This window comes from Anomalospiza imberbis, chromosome 5, assembly GCF_031753505.1.
Source record: "Anomalospiza imberbis isolate Cuckoo-Finch-1a 21T00152 chromosome 5, ASM3175350v1, whole genome shotgun sequence".
NCBI classification, from domain to species: Eukaryota; Metazoa; Chordata; class Aves; order Passeriformes; family Viduidae; genus Anomalospiza; species Anomalospiza imberbis.
The window spans coordinates 30,623,589-30,645,063 of NC_089685.1; the positions used below are offsets into that span (position 1 = coordinate 30,623,589).

The window sequence follows — 21,475 nt, forward strand, 5'->3', positions numbered from 1 at the left end:
TGTACCTCTTTTAGGAATGATATGACTGGTCTAAAGGGAAGACAAAACATGACAATGAAAATCAGAATTATAAAGGTTAATATACTTTGTTGCAAGCAGGAATTACACTTGTCTCAGGACTTAGACTGAAATCATAGTTCCATGATATTGACACTCAAATAAATGAGACCAGTTGATGCATTTCATACCTCTTTCCTGCTCCATGCAATAACTCTTTAATATTCTGTTTTACCAGTGCCACATTTGAGGGGTCAAGCAGCAAATAAAATCCATGGAATGATCCAGGGTAAAGAAAGACCTTTTTCCTATTTTGGAGGTTAGGAAAAGGTTACTTTTCAATTACTGCATTTACTGCATAGTCCACGGTCATCTGTGTCAAAATAACCCGAAGGGAGGGAGGAACACTGATCTGGTTGGGAGCTGGAAGATGGTGGGATGGAAACTGCATAAGTCATATTTCTATTAAAGCCAGTATATTATCAAATTATGGCTTTATACCCTAGGGTCAGAGCATTTTTTGGACTATTTTAGATTACTGAAAACCTAAATATCAACACGAGATTAAATGTACAGTATGTGCAAGTGCATATAGTAATAAATCTGAATGATTTTTAGCAATAATGGTTAATTCCAATGGTTAATATAAAAGTAAACTGTAGGGAGAATGCCTAAGACAGTATTGAAAAATAAAAGAATTACATAATCTGCTAACACTGTAGACACAGCAAAAAAGTATTTGCTATTAGGTGGTGACTGTGGGCTAATAGTGGCTTCCCAGTCATATACTTACCATTCTCCATATAGTCTTTCTAAATGACAACATCTGCAGAGCTCCCTAAATACAACAGAGAACAAGTCATAACACACCACTGATTTTGGAGCATATAGAGAGTTCAGGTAGTCAAAGTATCAGTTAGTATTATTCATGTTTATGAGGAAAAGTGTAGTATTTTTTTTATGAGTTAAAAATAGATTACTATTACAAAGTAACAATCCAAGGTTATGGAAATAAAATAAATTAAAACATACTAGAGCACAAGCAGTCACATTCAGTGGTAGTTCATACTTTTATGACTGAACAATGAAAAGTTTCAAGAAACTCTATTTAGTGAATGCTTGGCATATACTTTTACTATGCTTAGCAAAAGATTAAGCAAAAGAAAGCACCTGTTCAAGGACTCCTCCATTCTATAAAACAGGGTTAAAACCATTTAATGGCTATGTCAGGTCTATAAATGAAGACCACCTCATGTTATCTCAAAAAGCACTATAGAGAGTATGGTGTGGCTAGGAGCAAGTACTAGGTGTGGGAAGTAATATAAAAATTGCTGCCAGAAAGCAAGCATTTAGTTAATACTCAACCTGAAATTCTTCTCTGCATTGAGAAAGCAGTGATAGAACACCTTTTCATCTCATTTCCATGATTTTTTCATCCTCTTCTCAAATTCTTGGTAGTTGCCTTGCTCTAAAAAACGCGCTTATTTTAGGGGTAAAGATTTAGCTTGTGTTTGCTGTACAAAGAGCTAAGACGTCATTGCTGTCCAGCAGTTTGTTACTGCTCCACTGGCTGGCACTGCCCCGTTAAGAAAACACTGAGAGGGAAAGCACACCTCTAGTGTTTAAGTTAATGGTTGGACACAAGGCTCCTTCTTCTGCTCCTTTTCTGCTTAAAACTTAATTCAGCCTCTTTGCAATGTTATAAATGTCCTATTCACCAAAAGGCACAGCATAAGGATGTTTTAATATTGTCAAATGAAAATAAAACCATCATGATTCTGAAGTAAATTACTTGGAAACAAAATTTTTGCTTTGGTTGCACTATACAAAGGATTGTTTATAAAATGAGTCAAGGTTATTTATGGCAGGTCTGAGAGGAGGCAGGCCTTCAGATTAGGAAAATATGTCATTTGGAAAAACATCATATTTATAGATATGTGCTCGTCTTACTAGTGTAAATGTGGAGACAGAAATGGCAGTGCTCCTGATTTGACTGTTTAAAACTTATACGTGTGAGTGCTTTGTCCATGGGGAAATAAACATTATGCTCCCTGATTAGTTTTCACAAGGAATTTGAAACAGATGGGTTCTAATTGCATCATTTTCAACTGGTTAGAGTAATAGAAAAGCGGATTAGTGAATGTTTTATATGAAAGCAAAGACCTTTTGTGGAGTCAGAACAACATAAAAATTAGATATTGACATGGGATTGCTATATTGGGAATAAAGTATCAGCAATGGAATTCTTTGAAGACGTTGTCTGGGAATATGGGACACATATTCTACATGCCTCCTTTATTGCTAGATAGTTTATCTGGAAAATAATTCCTCAGTTCTATATGATCTCCAACTTTGTTACTTACTTTCCCCCTGCCATGTTTTTTTCTTGTTTTTTTGTGATTCTGTTTAGTGGCACAGTTTAGAAAGTTGCAATATAGATGAAACGACCTGATTAGGTAATTTATGAGTCTTATTTAATAAAAGGAGAAAAAATAGACTCTTACAGCAGATGAGTTATCTGACACATATGTCAGATGTCCACTTTGAAATAAGATGGATCCTGTGAGATGCAGGTGTCTGCCTTTGGGCAGATCAATCCTACTCACTACCTCCAGGTGTTGACTTCAGCTTTCCTTAAGCATACACCAAAGTAGTTTCTGAATTCAGTTTGACATTAACGGAAAAAAAACCAGAAGGAAATCATATAAAGAGCAGATAAGGAAATGAGTGAAAACACTAAGAAAGCTTTTAGAGACAGATGAATGCCAATGGAATGATGGGCATTTTTAAATACACACAGTGCACAATGGAAGACAAAAAATCCCAGCAGGTCATGACCTCAGAGCTGGCAGCCATAGAGAAGATACCTTTTTATGGCTAGGTGCCATAATGCTTACCTTGTACATTCCTATTTCTTAGATTTGAATTAAAAAAAAAAATACTAATGTAATTAAAATCTAATAGCTCAAGGCACTTATGTTTTCTTTCATCCTACATAGAATGGGAAGAATTTGAACATGTTGAAAAAAACTACAGTTGAACAAGATAAAGAATGCTGAATTGGAGAATGTAGCAGAAGACCACATTTTCAAAAGAGCCCGTAGCTTTGGATCCAAGAAAGTTTGTTTATCTGTTTTGAATGCACACTTCTAGTCTTTTCCTCAGAAAAGGTGTCTGATTATTTTCATCTTATTAAGACCCATCTAATTATCTTATAAAATGAATGGAAGAATAAGAGGTATTGCTGGTATCTATGGAATATATAGGGGCTTGGTCTCTCTTACCATGATTATTTAATTTTTTTTAACCAATGAGTGTTGCATGTACAATGACAGAATTTGCTAGGAGGAAATGCAAGAGTGCTAGTTTCTTCCTTTCTATATGAAAGCACCAAAATACTGAATGACAGATTTAGACTTCCTTGTTCAAAATGTGTTTCTCCATGTCTATGAGTATTAAGTTTCCCTCTACTCAGGGTTGCAGTGGAATAGAAGGTGGTGGACTGAAACTTCTGCGTAAGTTACTTATCCTAGATACCTTTTCCTAGGTCAATGTTCTAACGACTAGATTATTATTTTTTTTAAAAAAGTTTAATCTTCTTAACTTCTCATTTAGTAGAGGCATGCAATCTGTGATCCTAGTCTTCCAGGCTCCTCTCCCTTCCTCTGCTCTCCCAATTAAAAGAGACAGGGGCATCACAAGACATATTGTTATCTAGATTGGAATATTTCTTGCTACAGATTAATGTTGCTAAATTTGGTGTCTCAGACACAAAATGCCTAAGTAAGGAAGGCTAAAAATCGACCCACCCATATCTCAGCTTGGATGTGAAAATCCTTATTTTTAGATTACTTTTTTTTTTTTTGATCTAGCCCTTTCAAAATGGCTCAGTGGAGACTTGGTTTCTGGAAAGCTTCAGATGAACTTTCCTGTACCCTCTCTATTTCCTCCAGAGTAATAGAAAGTATTACCCATCCTCCTAAGGAATTGGTAGCATATGTTTGTCATCTTTTTTCTCACCTTAAGACAATAGCTATTTGTTACACAAACAGCTTGCACAATTTTTTACACAAATTGCATGCACAGTCTTTTAGGCAGGAGATGTAATAGCAGTTTCCTGACAATATTTTCCTCTCTGCTGATTTGAAAAGTCCATATAGGAGAAGAAAATGTTACCCGAATCTCCTTACAGCTCTCTGCATGTGGCACAATTGTGAGCATACTGTAGCTCATGCATATTTGCAGATACAAAAAGCTATGAACATTTAGGTCTTTCTGTTTGGTGTGGTTTTTTTTCATAAAGCTTCTTACCAGTTGTTCGCCACTCTCCAGCCATGCACTGGGTTCTCTTGAAGGAGAATTGTAAGGATCTATCTGGTTTTTAAAAATGCCTGTCTAGAATTAAGGCAAATTGGTGAACATTGACTGTTTTATTTTACATTTTAAATTTATACTGAGTCATACGTTAACCACATTTCCACACCTGGGATTTGTTTATCTTGGATTTAATTTATATCTTTAATAAGTGTTAGAGCAAATGTGCTAAGGAAATACTTTCCAGTTTTACTATTTTATATTGTTATACTGACCTTAGTTTAAATTTTTGTTTTGAAGTCAGTTGTATTTTATTAACAAGTTTCTTTGAAAAGAAAAACTGCAATTTCAGTGCTGTGCTCTCTTCCCCTTCAAGTTACCTCCTAATCCCACTTTCTTTTAAGTCTGGTGGTAATGAATGAATTCACACGTAGGTGAGCACAGAAGGTTAGCAGATCCCAAGGTTTATTTTTAATGTGGCTGGAATGGTGTTCCTTACCCTCTCTTTGTGCCAAGCTGAGAGTGAAAGTGTTGGAGTGATCTCATCCACAGAAAGGTGTGTCTGCATACTCCCTTTCACAGGTGCAGCAATAGAAATCCAACCCATGCAGTAACTGAAACCCTCATGTTTGCTCAGTATATTGCTGCCCTGCTTCTGCTCTTTGCGGGAGAGCTGGAATTGGTTCAAAACCAATGTCAAGTTATCATTACTTTTTAAGTTCAGAGACAACCTGAAAATTCTGGGATTTTGATTCAGTGTTTCATTTGACCTTGCACAGAGGTTCCATGAGGATAATAAAGTCTTTCTCTTCTGAGTGACAGTCTAATTTCTTCATTATTTTTATGCAGTCTATAACTATGTAGTTCATGACTGTGGCATTTTAGGATTACTCATGACTAAACAGTTAAGAAAATTATTGTGACCAATGTAATTTAAAATGCACTAAATACCTCCTCTAGGAGGTGCTTACTACTTACAGATCCTACTCAGATGAAAAGTATATCTTCCTTACTTTAATCTTACCTCGTACAGTTACAACTCTCTTAATGATATTAAATATTTCTTTTTCACCATTGGTATTTACACTCAGAAATTAGAGAGCCTTTTATCTGACATACTAAAGTGCTATATCTGACATAAATTAGCTAGCAGCTGTTAGGACTGGATAAGTAACGGGGAATTTTCAAGAAATCATTTATACCTCTGTTGACATCCCATTTTTTTCTTTTTTTTTTTTTTTTTTTGTACAGCACATTTTTCAAACATCAAGGCAAGCAAAGTTCTACCTGCATAAATGTGAATGGCAACAAAAATTCTTTTGGAGTTTAGAGGCAAAACTAATTTCAAGTGGTTGCAGTGGTCAAGTGGTGAGCATACTGAGGGCTGGCTCAGTAAGCCTTGTGCAAAAAGAGAAGCAGGGAAGTCACAATCACTGCACAGCAAACTGCATGCAGCTCTTATTCTTCAAGAGGACCAAATGTACTCAAGTAGAACTGGGGACAGTGAGAGGATACCATGCTGGGGCTCAAGTTACTTTCTTTTAATATAATGGTAGCACAGCCTTGAGTCTCAGAGTGAATCCAACCAGCTGATAGCGCAAAGCACAGTGACTGCCATTCTCCCTGTGCCTTGGGGTCACCTGTCTGCCTCACCTGCAGGGACAAGCCAAAAAGAGTATCTGCTATTTGAAACTTGCTCTTACAAGGAGTAGGGACAGAATTGTCCCAAATCCCCCACTGAGGACTTGGGCATAAGACCAGCTGTCAAAGGAGCATGGATTCATTACCTACTTCCACAAAGGCCTTATCAGTGGAAAGCCCTTGTCACTTACTGAACCTTGTCCAAACCGATGTGGCCATGTACACAGGCACACGTGTAGCATTGGGATGGTTTACTTTCTAATTCATGAAGGCATGATATAGTACACCTACTCTTCCCATTCATCTAAAATAAGTCAGATTGGGAAACTTCCTTTCCAGTTTTACCTCAGTCATGTACAAATCTATTCCTAGTATCTTTGGAGAGTTCTCTGGCAAAAAACCAAGAGCAGAGCTGGAAGAGCCAAGTGGAGAAGCCAGAATCAATACTCAGGAGAGGCACAAACTTCACAAGCCAGAAAGGCAGATTTACGTCTCTATAATCAAGGCTTCACTGTGCTTGCTAGTACTCTCTCTAATCTCCAGCACAGGTTTTCCCATTGGATTCCATTTCTGGATGGCAAATCATTCTACCACCCCAGAACTCTAACTCTGAGACACAATATAGCACTTAACTAGTAGCACAGAGCCCAAAAGGTCAAAAGAGAATTGATATTAGTTTAACTTCAATTTTTATGCTCTTGCCTAAGGACAAAGGCAATATGATTTTGGTAGAAAGCCAAATCTCAAATCTGCAGGCAAGCTGCAGGGAGAAAAGCCCTCAGCAAATAATGCATTTTAAAATGTGAAATAATATGAATAATAGCACATAAATTTCTGTATGCCCTGTTTACAGGAACAGGTAGGAGGGAATTAATCAAAGGCTATTGTGATCATCTCCTCTTCAATAAAACATCAACCATGTATTTGCCTATTTGCCCACCTACCTCTTCAATGAAAAGTTGCATGCTGGGAAAGGGGAGAAGAGGAGGAGGGAGCGGAAGTGGGCACGGAAATGTTGTGATGGAAAATTGTTTCTGCATGAAATGTGGGGGCCAGAACACCTGCATGATGAGCAAAGCATCACCCCAGCACTACGAGGAGATTTATGAGACTTTTAAACACAACTTTGCTCCAGGCCCTTAATTAAGACACAGATCTGTCTGAAAGTAGAACTAAAATCTAATTAAACTTTGCATTTGAAAGGATTTTGCATTAAAAGCAAGTGCAATTGCAATTTTATGTAGTGCCCTTGCAGCAAATGCAGCAAGTACATGGTAAAATATGTGAGCAGACTCACTTTCTTTGTGTCATGATGCACAAGATTCCTGAAGTTCCCTCAGTATGTCTGTATTCTTGAAATGGGTGAAGGATAGATTAATCTAATTTTTCATTTCAAACATGGCTCCTTATACCAACGTACTGGTTTACAACACTTCCCTGTCATGATTTGTTTTACTTGATCTATTTGAAATCTCAATGTCTACCTTACTTTTGTTAGGGTTCCCTTTATAGTCACTGAAAAGAGGCATGGCTGTAGGATAGTTCATGCCACCTATACCAGATACCTCTTTTGGGACAACAGGAATCTTGTTATGAAGGTGCCAGTCTTCTATTCACTGCAGAATAAATTTGACACTACTGTGCGAGATTAGGTATTGCCTTATGATTATTAAGGTTAGTTGAGTTGAACCCCCAGGTATCAATTAAGCACAATTATATGTTGGGATAATATGAAGAGATACACTATAATAAACCAGCTTTGACATTTTCAAGGTAAAAAATTTAATCTGGATCTTATTCCAGAGACAGATTGCTCCATGCCTAGATTCCATTTGAATCCAGAAAAACTTCTGCCAGTTCTCTCTAAGAAATGGTTCTTGAGTTGTGACAATTCGTATAGAAAAAAAAAAGCAGATCTAGGTAGTAGGGTAGATACAAATGAAGGGCTGTGTTTTGGGGTGCTGGCACAAAATCTGAGAGAAAAGGAGAGATAAAAACAAGCATCTCTGTATATTGACATATACCTATGATTTTTGGTAATAAGTAGGTTCAAAATATATAGGATGATGCACAAGGGAGGGAAGCAGCTTGATTTCTGCTGCTTAAAGATGTTAAAGGCCTGGCAATGAAGTGCAGCTTATTTTAGGAAAATGAAAATGCACATGGCACAGCAGAAGCAGCAAGACCCAGCTGTTCTCTTGGGCCTTCTGGACACTGTTTTTTAGTTGACATAAATAATTTCAGTCATCTAATATAATTTATGCAAATTGTGGTCTAAATTTGCATCATAAGAAAAAAAAAAGGCTACATACCTTAGCACCTATGTAAGAGAGAAACAAATCATTTTTGTCCTTCTTATCTCCTTAGAGGGCAAAACAGGGAAGACCTGAGGAGAAGACAAGCTGAATACTGTCAATCAACATTGTTTTCATTTAAATCAGTGGTGAAAGAAGGGGAGATCTTTGAGTCTTTGCTGCTGCTTGTAAGGTTGTTAGAATGGCTGCATGTCTAAAAATAAGTAAGAAGGAAATTTCAAAAGGAGATAATAGCAGTGTATGATCTTACTCTGGTTCCAAAGACAGGCACAGATAATAATATGAAATAATTATATGAAGTAATAATTCTCCAAATACCAGAATATCTACTTTTCAATGTAAAAGTGTTCCCAAACTATTTTTTCAAGCTCATTTTCCATCTGAGGATACTTTTATTTGTAACTGAGAAGTACATCTTGGAATCAGTTATTTGTTTGCAGCAGTGCTCTTTCTGCAATAATAATAAAAATTTCCAGCCAAGCAAAAACATTTTAATTACATTAAGTGCATGCAGTGATCATGGTGGTGAGACTCACATTAGGACAGGTGAATTCATCTGCCTGTGTTTAGACACTTATAAGATGGATGTCCAATTTAAGCTTCTTGTTTAGTCTCTCCCATTGCTCCATTTGAGTTATCTTACTCATCCATTCTCACTCTGTCCTTCTCTGTTGACTAGTGTTCACTCTGTTGAATGGAAATAACTAATTCAAAGCTAGATATTTAACTCATAGGCAGCTAAAATGCATGCATTGTGTTTCTGGGTGTTTTTCTCTAGCCAACTGCAGACAAACTCACAGCCTTAAAAATATCATCAATAAATAATAAGGACAAACACATTAGCATATAATTGTCATATTCCTTTTCATGACTTTGCAGCTTTCTTTTTCCTCTGCATTTTTAAATCCTCCTAAACGTTCTACAATGAACATAGAAGTCAGTGTCTTATTTTTTTAAGTAATATCATTATTTAGAAGTGCCATAAGAGAAGAATGTTTTTTCTGGTATCTTTCAGGATATCTTGTTACATTATGTTTTACTTTAGAACAGAATCAAGAAATGTCAGGCATTTTAATAAAATATGACTGCCAAAAATGCTATTATTTTTCTTTTTAAAAGTAGGTATTTCTTTGCATTGTTTACTAAATATCTGGTGAAAAATGGATAGATTGTTCTGCCCTACAAAAAAAAAAAAATCAGTGATGAGTTTTATTGAGGGTCATACATCCTCCCAAAATGTGTGTGCTTTGCTAAAACAGATATCCTTCATCAAGGGCACATTTTTCAATTCCAACCAGATCTAGCTCTAAACAAGTGGGCAGGAAATGTGCTTTATCCAAATGGAATTTGAAAAGGAAAAGAGGGGGTTGTGGCTGAAGGCAGCAACTAAAGGTATGGATGATTTTAATTAAATTGTCCAGAGTAAGAGGCTAGATTTGTAACAGCATTCAGTTGGTACCTATGAAATAGCAAAATTCAAAATTTTGACTTAAAAGTTCTCTGGTGATTTAGGTACTTTTGGAAATGCTTGTCAAACAGGAAGGTGGGATGCTATCATGTGCGAACATCCTGTTGTTAGTTTAGACAGACTAAAACTGGCTGCAGTAAAAAAGCGCAAGCTTCTGCACATGAAAAAATCTAAATACCTGTCCTAGCTCTGGAGTCTGTGTTCTCTAATTATGAGCTCATTTAAAAACTGTATTGTCCCAGCTCAACTCCTCTTGCTCTCTGACCTAATTAAATAAAACTTTCACTAAATAGCAACACACCTTCATGGTAAATATATTCCACATCTTCAGCCTTGGGGAAATATTTCCTATCTGTGCATCTGAGAGCCTGTGTCTGTGGAGTGGTGCAGTGAGCCTGAAAGTGCTGACAACAGTGAAGCTGGGGCTTTCAGCAAGACTATGATAAGGGAAAGGTCTGGAATCCATAAGCTGGAGGACATAATAGATAATAACTGCCCTTCCTCTCTGTCCCTTTTGGCCTAATGCTAATTTAGATTGCATATTTCAGTGCTAATGCAGAAGCACAGGGCGTGGTTTTTATCAGACTGATAATATATGCCTTCCCTTGCTTTATGGCCCTGCTGCTTACTACCCTCCTCTTAGCAACACACGTCCTTTCTACCCAGGAGGACCATCTGATCATCAGCACCTGGTTCCCAGTTCTTCAGCTGTGGGCCTAAAACTCTCCTGGCTGGGATCTGCACTCTGCAAGATGCATCCCATGCCTCCAGTGGGTCCAGTTCTCCCCATCAGCATGATGGCCCAGACACAAAGGCCCCCAGGATGGGATCATGCACTTGCTGAACACAAGCTGATGCATGGGTCTCAGGAAGCAGACCATGAAATATTCCCGTAAGTAGGTGCTCATGTAAATCAGGAAATGGTAGGTGTTTACCTTGGACTTACCACAGGGTCCAAGTACCCACAAAGGGAGTTGTAGGGGCCATTTGATACCCAAACTTATCACACATGGTTACCTGTTCATTTGCCATGTCTTTAGCATTATGCCACGATAGAAATTTTTCTTGTTTCACATGTTTAATATTTATGTTGGATAGCTGCAAGATATAATGAAAATTCATTTTCACAGCTGGTTTCAACCTGTTTATTTCTGCTTTTCTGAAAGGCAAGAATAGAGAGAGATGAATTATCTCACACACAGAGGTAAAAGAGGAGGGCAAACAGTTAGAGAGAAATAATGGAAATGTTCTGCAGATAAAAACAATATGAGAGAAAAGAATGATTTTCTTCTTTTTCTCGGAAATAAGACCTACCTAAGGCATGCTTATTTATTTATCTAATGGCAGGGTAGGTCCCTTGATACTGCTCCTTTATGTGTCACCAGTGCAACACTACAAGGACCTGCCAGCTTGACTAGAACTCATCAATTAGCTTCAAAAGCTTTAAATTAATCCCTGTGCTTTTTATTGACTTTATTTCTCCATCGGACCTGTGTAAAGAAGCTTCCTGCCAGCAGGGGGTGGATCTGGTCTGGAAACGGGGAAAAACCAGAAATGAATCTTAAAGCAGCAGGCAGCACCCTGGTTTAATTGCTAAATTTATTTCTAGCAGTATAATAGGGAAAGTGCCAAGACATTATCTAATACATGGATGGTGCCGCAACAGCTTTTCATCTTAGTCTGGGAACCATTAGGACGTTTTGCTGCATAAATAACACAGTGAATTAAGTCTTCTTCTTGTATCAGCACCATATGTTAATAGCAAACATTTTTATAATGTTTATTTGAATAGCTTCAAAAGGGGATATTACAACAGATCAGTTGAACTGTAAACACTATTAAAGCACTTTTTCAACCTTGTCACTAATGCATCTTAGTAGATGGAGAAAAATACTGGTGAGAAATTTCAAAAGTTCTGGGAAGAACATGAGATTTCCACACATGAATTTCCAAGTACATTTATTAGCTATGATAATTCACTGGTCTCAGTAACTGGGAGGCTTGCAACTTTATCTTAGACGAATAACAGCAAAAACTGGGTTGTGTAATTAGTCTGTGGTCTTCCATCAGTAAAAACTTCTATTACAGGGAGCTGCAGTGCTGACATTTATAAGTTTCTGGGTGATGTATTAGAGTTACCATAAATACAGCTGATAGTAGCAGTTGCTGTGGCCACAAATTAGGCTAGTAAATCAAAGTAAAGTACTCACATGGTGCTTTTTTTTTTTTTTTAAGAAAGCTGCAAATTAGCAGATTTTTCTATGCAAGTTCACATATCACAGAAAAATGTCAGTGAGTTCGGTCCAAGGGACACTCAAGGTTTTTTTCATTCTCCTTTGTTTTTTAACAGTACTGCCATCAGCATTTTTCCCTTTTACAGAGACACTCACCATTCATTTGTGAAAGCAGTATCAAACAGCAGGTTAGCTGCTTTTTCTCTGTGTGCGATGTTTCCTTTAAATGCATTCTTGAGTGAACCCTGGTAGCTGTAAAGACAATGATGGGACTACTCAGTGGGAAAGAATATTTAGCCTTCTGCAACAAAAGGAGATGCTGATTTTTTTGTATCTGTATCCAGCCAGGTTAGTAAGCAGAAAATCTGTCCGCACAATGAAAACAGTTTCAAAGATTTCCACAATGAATTAAAAATCAATGCCAGAGGTTCAAGCATCCTGAGTTAGTCCCTTAAAATTAAAAAGCAGTGATGCTAGAATTTTGATTGAATGCAAGGAAACAAGTAAAATATTACACTGTCTGGGATTCACTTAAACACAGTGATCAGGAGTAATTTAAAATGTATAAAGATGTGACAGTTGTCTGTGACCAGGATGTATCATATAGTATCTGTACAGGAGACTTCTTCTGCAAAATCAGACAGAGGATGGACAAGATACCATGGTGCATCTGAAATGATGTTACACTCCTATGGATTGGCAAATGAATCCTATCCACACTGAGAAAATCCCCAGTAGCCAGTAAGTAAATTTAAATGTCTCTGTAGGTTCAACATTTTCTCTGTTTCTGCTCCAGAGACTTGCCTACCTCCTTGCCTATTTCGTGGCATTTCAGTCACTCTGAAACACTGAGTGCTTTCTGAATAGTAAAAATCTCCCCATATATGTGACTTGTCCAATTTTTTGAATGAGGACTATTTCTGACTAAGGACTCTAGTCTCAATTTTGTAAAGGAGTCCAGGAATGTAAAGAAGTCCAGTTATGGGTCAAGCACTGGCTTGTTTATAGAAATGAACTCAGTAAACAATGAATTTCACCATGCCTCACACAAGTTGCATATGTGAATGTCCTTGAAACAGTTGAGCCCTTCTGCATCTTCCAATCCTCTGCAGTGAAGCTTGTGTACCAAAATGGACAGCCAGCACTGAAATACTTCATCTGGACTTGGCAATTTTGAGCACAGTTGCACAAGTATGGTACTTTCCTTCCAAATCCTTGAAATTTCATGACCTAGATATAGATGCTGACTGGCTATTTCAGCATGGATGGACAGATCTAGGGCACTGTGTTGCATGGACCTGACTCATTATCAGTAATATGGCTTCAAAGCCAAACCTTTAAGTCAGCAGAAACTCAGAGTAACAGAAGAGACATTTTGGCATATGATTATTAAACATGAACTGTCTGAAGAGCATTAAAAGCATATATTATTGCATCCAAGTATAGATGCTACAAAATACCAAAATGCATACAACCCTAGTTTTTTTTTTCAGGTATATGTCTTACAGTGTGGTATATAATTACATTCAAACCTGTCATAGAGCATTAATTATTTCAGTGCACAGGACAGTATATGTCCTGAATAAGAACAAAAGCATTAAACAACTACTTGTGCAGTAAGAGCAGGGTAAGGCTTTGTTTCAGTCTATCAGTTTGCTACATTCCCGGGCTATAGATTTTTAGTATGTTATATGAGCTATGAAGTTGGGATGAAAATGAAGGTAATCACCAGCTGTAAACTGGATAAGGGGTCCTTAAGCAATCCTTTTAACTTGCCTCCTAACAATCTCAGTATTGTATTGTATGTATACTCTCCTTTAACACCTGTAAAATGTTGGCTGTGTGCTCTTTGTTGGTGGTAGTTTGAATTTTTTTGAATTCTTTCCTTGGTAGCATAGCTTCAGCATGTGACAAGAAAAGCTAATTCAAAATATTGTGATTACTATTGCAATTCATGTGGAGTTAAATCATATATTTCTCTTTTTGCAAATGGTTTGCTGCTTTAAGAATGATTCATGTCTTGTATCTATAAAACAACAGTAGAATACTTCTGAATATGCAAATGACACCAAACTGTATGGTACAGTTTATTCAGTAGGAGGCAGGGATGACATCCAGAAGGATCTGGATGACTTTGGATAGTGGGTCCATTTGAACCTCCTGAAGAACAACAAGGCCAAGCACAAGATTCTGCATCTGGGTCAGGGCAAGCCTCAATACCAATAGACTGGAAGATGAACTCATTTAGAGCCCTGTGAAGAAGGACTTGGGCATGTTGGATGGCAAGATGGCCATGATCCAACAATGTGCACGCACAGCCCGGAAAGCAAACTGTGTCCTGATACCTCAAAAGAAGTATGACCAGCTGGTGGAGGAAAGTAATTATCTACCTCTGCTCTGCTCTGGTGACATCCCACCTGGAGTGCTGTGTCCAGCTCTCCAGGTACCTGGAAAGGGTTCTGAAGAAGATCACAAAGATGGTCAGAAGGCTGGTACACCTCTCCTATGAAGAAAAGCTAATAGAGTTGGGGTTGTTCAGCTTAGAGAAGAGAAGGCTCCAGGGAGACCTCAGAGCAGCCTTACAGTACCTAAAGAATGCCTACAAGAAAGACAGTGAGATTTTTTTAACTGAGGCCTGAAGTGACGAGGAATAATGGATTTAAATGTGTGAAGATTCAGATTAGACACTGGGGGGAAATTCTTCACTATGAGGGTGGTGAGATACTGGAACAGGTTGCCAATAGAATCTGTGGATGCCTCACCCCTGGAAATGTTCAAGACCAGGCTGGATGGAGCTTTGAGCAACCTGGTCTTGCAGCAGGTGTCCCTGCCCATGGCAGAGGTGTTAGATCACCATTAAATGTGCCTACAACCCAAATCATTCTGTGATTCTAGGAGTGTAGCAATGACTAAACTGCCCCCTGGCTTCTGACACTCCTTTCCACTTCCTCTTAGAGTAGCAGGAACAAATTTGCAAATGTCATCCTTGCTTCATGGGTATGCAACAGGTAGGTCCTTCAACCAAACCCCAGTAAAAATATTCATATTGGTTTACAATCCATGAGCCCACAGACTGAGACCTGAGCTTCTGAGCTGTACTACTTACTTGTGACATCTACCTAAGAATTTTGTATTCCAGCTGCCCTCTTGGAACATTGGAAAGATCAGGTCAAGATGAGGAGTGTGTATGAATTATGTGGGGGCGGGTGTCATTTCCTGAATTTGCCTCTTCCCACACACTCTTGGACAGGAAAGAATATATGTTGTGACTACAGTGGGATTATTCACTGAGTATGGCAGGATCAAATTGCTGTTTTAAAATAATCTTTCCTGTATTACACATGCTAACATCCAGGAAGGAAGAAATAGCCCATATGAGTACTCAGATCATCCTCCAAGTTGCAGGAATGGCACCAGTTTTGACTTTTGTTATTTTCTCCATTCCTGTAACATCTCATGACTTTTAGTCTGATTACCAGAATCAAGTTCAAGAACTTTGGGGAAGGCCACAGGGTACATAGCCAATCTCTACAATGCCAGAGTTTATGCCAAATATAGTTCTTAAATATGATATTATTTAAATATTTTTTTCATCATATTGTTTGAAGTGGAGCCACTCAGTCTGCTTTGTGCAGTCTGCCAATTTTTAATCGTGAACTGAAATTTGAAATGCTTATTTTATTAGGGCAAAAATGCCAACATTAAAAATATTATTATTAATTTTCAAATAATGTTTTAGTTATTCTGCCTCCAAAATGCAGTCAGATTTTCAGTTCAAAAATTTAGAAATGAATGCAACTTATTTTCTTGCTTCTCTAAGAACATAAGAAGAAAATGTTTGTAACAAAGTCTTTGCATTTTTATAGACAGTGTATCCTGCAGACACATTATACCCACAAACATAATGGATATATTTGACCCAAACTAGCCCATTATGTCAAAACATTTAACAGTTCTTTCTTTTTGTTCTTCAGTTTAGTGGAAGTTCCACCTGGTAAATTCTTTGCTATGCAAACGTATTCCATTGCACGCTTTTCTGACATTTCTCTTTAAAAGGATTCTTTTTACCAGTGCATTTTTGTATTTAATGATTGTCAAGCCATCAAATGTTTGAGTCTCAGAATGACCTTGTTACTTAACTTTGGCTTCACTCTGCTTCCATATTTGAGATTGAAACAAAAGACAATTGAGTAAAGAACTCAGCTCACTATACTATGGATTGCCTTGACCTTGAAAGCCCTAAATTTCCCCTTCATGGCCACTACCTACACTTCTACTTTACTGACTTAGCTTGTTGTTTGCTCAGAAAGATTCTTGACTTGGTCTATCTCATGATCATATCTTCTATCACATTTAGATCCACTGCTGTGACTCTATGGATCGCATTTCTTCAGTAAAGCTCTAATGATCCTGGCAATTATATGATAGATCATACTATTGACAAGACATATTCATTTAAGCATCTTAAATATTTTAAGAACCCTCACAGAATGTTGCTAGTGCCTGAAAATCATCACTTATCCAGTGATACAGAGTATATCTTTGCCTTATAAACACTTTGCGTTTTGGCTTACCATAAGAATTTTTCACTCAGGGCTAAGTGCAACCCATAACCTTAGCTTATTGCTCTTCTTAACTCAGGATATGCCCTATGGAAGTCACTAAAATGATAAACCCTTAGATTTTCTTAAACAGTTTCTTCTCAGTCCTTCCAGATTTTGAGAAAGAAAACTCAAACACACCAAATAAAAAAGTTGGATGAATAGGTAGCATTTTACAATTAATGGAGAAGAGAGAGAAATATTAATTTTTAGAAATATCTGCTTTCATGTGAAAGACACACCCTTATGAAAAATTGTGATGTTTTCAACTGATTTCAGCAGTTTCCCATGACCACATACCTGTAGTTTCTAGAGGGCTATATTTATACCACACAGAATAACCATACCAGGGCATCATTCATCCAGATGGTTTTGTGCAGGGGAGAAAGAAGCATGTCAGAGTGGTTTGGACAGCAACAAGAGCAAAGAAAGCATCCACCAAGAAGAAAACAATAAGGAAAGCTGTGTGTAGGTATGCATCAGTATATGTGTGTCAGTCTTACCCTAGGTCTTATCTACACAGGATGCACCCTGGGACTCACAGTGTAGCATGCCCTCTTGAGGTAAGTCCTTAGGGGCTTCATCCCAGAAAATTAAGCAGCCAAAATTCTTCTCTTTCTAATTATTTTATGTAATAGCTTAATAAACATTAACATGGGGTATTGGTAATGATTTTTTGACCACATTAATTACCTTGGGGAGATTCTGACTTAAAATTTCCACTGCACCAGAGATGCTATTAGTATTCTGTTAAGTTGTATTCTTCCACCAGTTAAACACCTGCTGCTGGGAACATAGGAACTTGAGAGCTATTGAGTTAAGAAGAAGGAATGAGCAGCAGACTATCCCTAGCTTTCCAAAAGGAAGGATCTTGGTTCTTTGCCAGGAGAGGATAAAACCAGTAATAATACTGATTCCATAGATCAGAAGCCAGATTTGTCACCTGCCAGCTCAGTACTCTTAAGCAGCATACAAGGAGAAGCAGAGTCATATTCCATTGTGTCCCATTGCTTTATCCGTGCTGGTTCAGAACTATAGTCATTGGCTTCACAACACACTTTGCTGAGAGCAGTGAAGTGCTTCTCTGTCTGGAATAGCTAATGGCTTGGTAACAGGGGCATTGCCTGGGAATAAAGCGGGGGAAATTTATCTGAAAGAGAGCTGAATTCAGATGTCCAGCATGGAGTAACAGTAGCCTTCAGTGTTAATGGTGTGTGGCTCCTTGTATTTTAGGACAGACCTTCCATCTGATAAAAAGTAAGAAAATACTCTTTGTGTTCTGAATTCTGAGTGAAGACACAGATCTGTGCCTGTCAGTTCTTACTGGCTAAGTCCAAACAAGCCTTCTTTTGGGTGGAGGCTTTCTGGTTCTTTGAAGTGTCTGATTTCCTCCTATCAAGTAGGCAAGTTATCAAAGTACTGAAACTATTTTAATTGCCTTGTCAGGCCCCCTGCCTTTAAGGCTTTGCAACATTTTTGCACAGAGAACAAAACCTCAGGATAAGGTACCAAAATCAGTGAATATTTTACAATGACTAATATTGTTTAGAAATCTTACCAGCTGAATATATATTCTATAGAACTATGTGGGACCTGAGGGGCAAAATCACTTCCGAAGTGCGTATAGTTTATGAAGCTTGCAATAAATATAACTCACAATTATAATTCCACTTTTATAAAACAGACAAGAATAACTTGTCAAAAATATTTTAAAGGCCTTTGCATGATCTTCTCATGTCTCTTACCATATTCTTGACAATTGAAAGTTATAAGCTAGCTAGGCAGATAAAGAAATTCAACTAGATATTAAGAAGATAATTTAGAAGTCCAATCACAATTTGCTTTTGAGGGGAAAATTAAACATAAACCTGCTGAACTCACTGGTTTTGATTATTAGAAAAAACGCTACCCAGAATAAGTGTCCTTGCATGATTGATCCAATTGCTTGTTATTGAATATTTTTTTTTTTCTTAAAGAACTTTTTCTTGAATTATGAATGCTCAGGACTCCTGACAAGCTATAGTCAGTTTATGCAGCAAACTGAGCTGCTAATACCCATTGCCAGTATGCCTTGTTCCATTTCTGCTGCTTCCTAATCTGGGAACCCAAGAATCCATCCTTTACTACAGTAGCAGCTCCTCATCCCACAGTCTGATTAAGCCCAAGTGCAGAACCACATAACTCAAGAGAATTTGGGGTAGTTCCTGCTGCTTCCTTACTTGGAAGGTGATACCATTTCTTGCTAGGAATAGGCTGGTATTCCAAGGTCAGAATGCTCCTGCCTTCTTTTATTTGCTTTGATTTCCCATACTTATAATTAAAAGAAAAAGAAAAAAAAAACACTATAAAAAAGAAATCCCAGCAACTTTTTTCTTGGTTTGAATTTATGGTGCAGCCATTAAAAAAAAGATTTTGTTAAGATAACTAAGAATGAGTAAATGTTGAACTCTTCTAAGGCATTTTTCAACTTTCCTGAGGTTTGTAACGAACAATAATTCAAACACCTTGTAGAGCTCAGCTCTTGGTATGATGTAAACAGTCATTTTACATGTGGAATGAGAAACAATGGGCCTACAGTTTTACTTACTGTAATGTGGGCAAAGTCCAAAATTCATGGCTAATGAATTCAAGAATTAACTATATGGCTATCACTGCAAATTTGCTACTAGTTAGTCAAGATTATGATGTCATGCAAATAAACAAGATGGTTCATTGTCATTTGTGTAATTGTGACATTGCTGTAAGACACTGAAAATCTTTAGAAGTTTTCTTTTTTGTCCAGACAATAAATCAAGATCAGAAAAATAGAAAACACTGATGTGAGATAATATAAGAAAAATTATAAATCAGGATACTTTACTTGGAAAAGGCAGTATCTTGTTGCTGAAGAAAGTCCTAAATTTATGTCTGCATAATGCCTTAAGTTTATTATTGAAAGAATTTTAAGAAATAATTTTCCCTACTTCAGTCTTTTGAGATAGGTTGGGTCATTTTCACAGATATTCTAGGTGAAAAAAATTGTGAGATATCAGATTCTACCAGAAGGAAGTTGTCCCTAGGCTGCATAAGTCCCTAGACACTGTTACTCTACTCTTACAACTGAGCAGAAAAATTTCATCCAAAAATTAAGCACAAGACAAAGAGTAAAGAAGAAAAACTGGAGCCCATGTCAGACTGGAAAAGTAACAAGGTAAATTCTGCAACTTGAATCAGTATGAGAAAAGCCTTGGGCATCAATTGTAAAGTGAGCTTCATCCTAAAGAGGACAATAAACTAAATATGTTCCTCTAGATTAAGTTCTCAACTTGACTAAAATTTACACACTTCCACTCCCTCTCTTCCATGTTTTTAATGCTTCAGACAGGTGTTCTCATTGGGAAGACAATGTGAAGTTTTAGCTTTGTCCTGTTTAGCTTTTTGTTCTGAAAATTTTATAACTTGTTTTAAATTCTATTCCTCGTAACTAAAATATATATTTATTTGGAATAAATAAATTAATTAATACCTAAATTTCTGTAATGACTTGTGTTCCCAATAAAGATGCTATACAATTTCCTTAACTGACAAATTTTTCTGTTGTGACAGGACAGTTCCCTTTCATACTGGCCAAGTCCTTCAATAAGATTATCAGTTGAAATGGTCAAACTCAGACACAAACATCCAACCAAACTCAAACACACAAAAGAAACACACAGAAGAAGCACACAAGTTTGGGTAACCTGGGAGGAATACAGAGACATTGTTCAGTTATTTAGGGTTGAAGTTAAGAAAGCTGAAGCCCAATTGTAATTGAACCTGCTTATGGATATTAAAGACAACAGGAAAGGCTTCTCTAAGTATGTGGGTGACAAAAAAACGGTGACATAGAAAATGGGGGCACATAGCTGAATCAGAGGATCCAATTACACAGAATATGGCTGAAGTACTGAAAGCCTTCTTTGCTTCAGTGTTTACTAGCAAGACTGTCCTTCAGGAATCTCAGGTTCCCGACACCAGCAGAATAATCTTGAGCAAGGAGTTTCCTTGGTGGAAGAGGATGAGGTTGAGGAATACTTAGGCACACCAGACACACATAAGTTCGTGCGCTCTGATAGAATTTGCACATAAATGCTGACAGAGTAAAAGTGCTGCTGGTCATCAGTTTGACATTAGAGCCATATTAAAGACAGGCAGTAAGAATGACACCCAAACAGACTTCAGCATGCATGAGCAAGGGGAGAGAAAATGCAAAAAACTATGAGCATATTTCTCCTACTTGTTAGGGAAGAAGCTAAAGCCCAGTGGTTTGGTGACTATTTTCAATCATATTTTCTACTAAGCATCTTCTCTCTCGAGCACTACCCAAATCAAGTATTCTACCAAACAGCTTCTAACTTTACTTCTCTACAGCACAGCATCTTCCGCTATTTTGCTTTTATGCGCTGGCGTGCCAGGGCAGACAAAGCCCTGGAGATGTGCAGAGGCCAGTCCGGGCATGGGCAGAGCAGGTCCTGGGCCATGGGGTGGGTGAAGGCAGAGCCTAGTAAAGGGGTCAGGGTTGGTCAGGGCTGGTGCACAAAACTGATGAAGTTAAATGTCATGTCTTGTAAATGAGCTGACCAGTAATGCACCAGAAGCACACGCACTTCTACACCTCTAAAAAGCCAAGGTCAGGATCCATTAAGGCACACTCAGCACATATAGATGGCTCCCAAAACAGCAGTGCTATCTCAGGACTTGTAAACAACTTCTGCAGTGCTGCAGTGACTGGAAAAAAACAGGTTTTGCTGAACAAACTGAAGAAGAGTCGGTCCTTCATGCTGGCAGGTGTGCTGGGAAATCAGCATGTCACATTCCTCAGAGCACTGCCCTGACAGAGATCTCTTCCTCTGATGATGCCTCTGCAGATGCAGTAAATCATATTGC

General features: G+C 37.7%; 1 long non-coding RNA gene across 1 annotated transcript; it reads right to left on the minus strand.

The window, feature by feature from the left end:
* Positions 1 to 11,075: 11,075 nt before the first annotated feature.
* LOC137474978 (uncharacterized) lies at positions 11,076 to 14,618 on the minus strand. The gene is made up of 3 exons (XR_010999604.1): positions 14,360 to 14,618; positions 12,126 to 12,221; positions 11,076 to 11,438 (listed from the first exon to the last, which is right to left on the minus strand). It is a non-coding gene; the product is annotated as an uncharacterized lncRNA (long non-coding RNA).
* Positions 14,619 to 21,475: the final 6,857 nt, after the last annotated feature.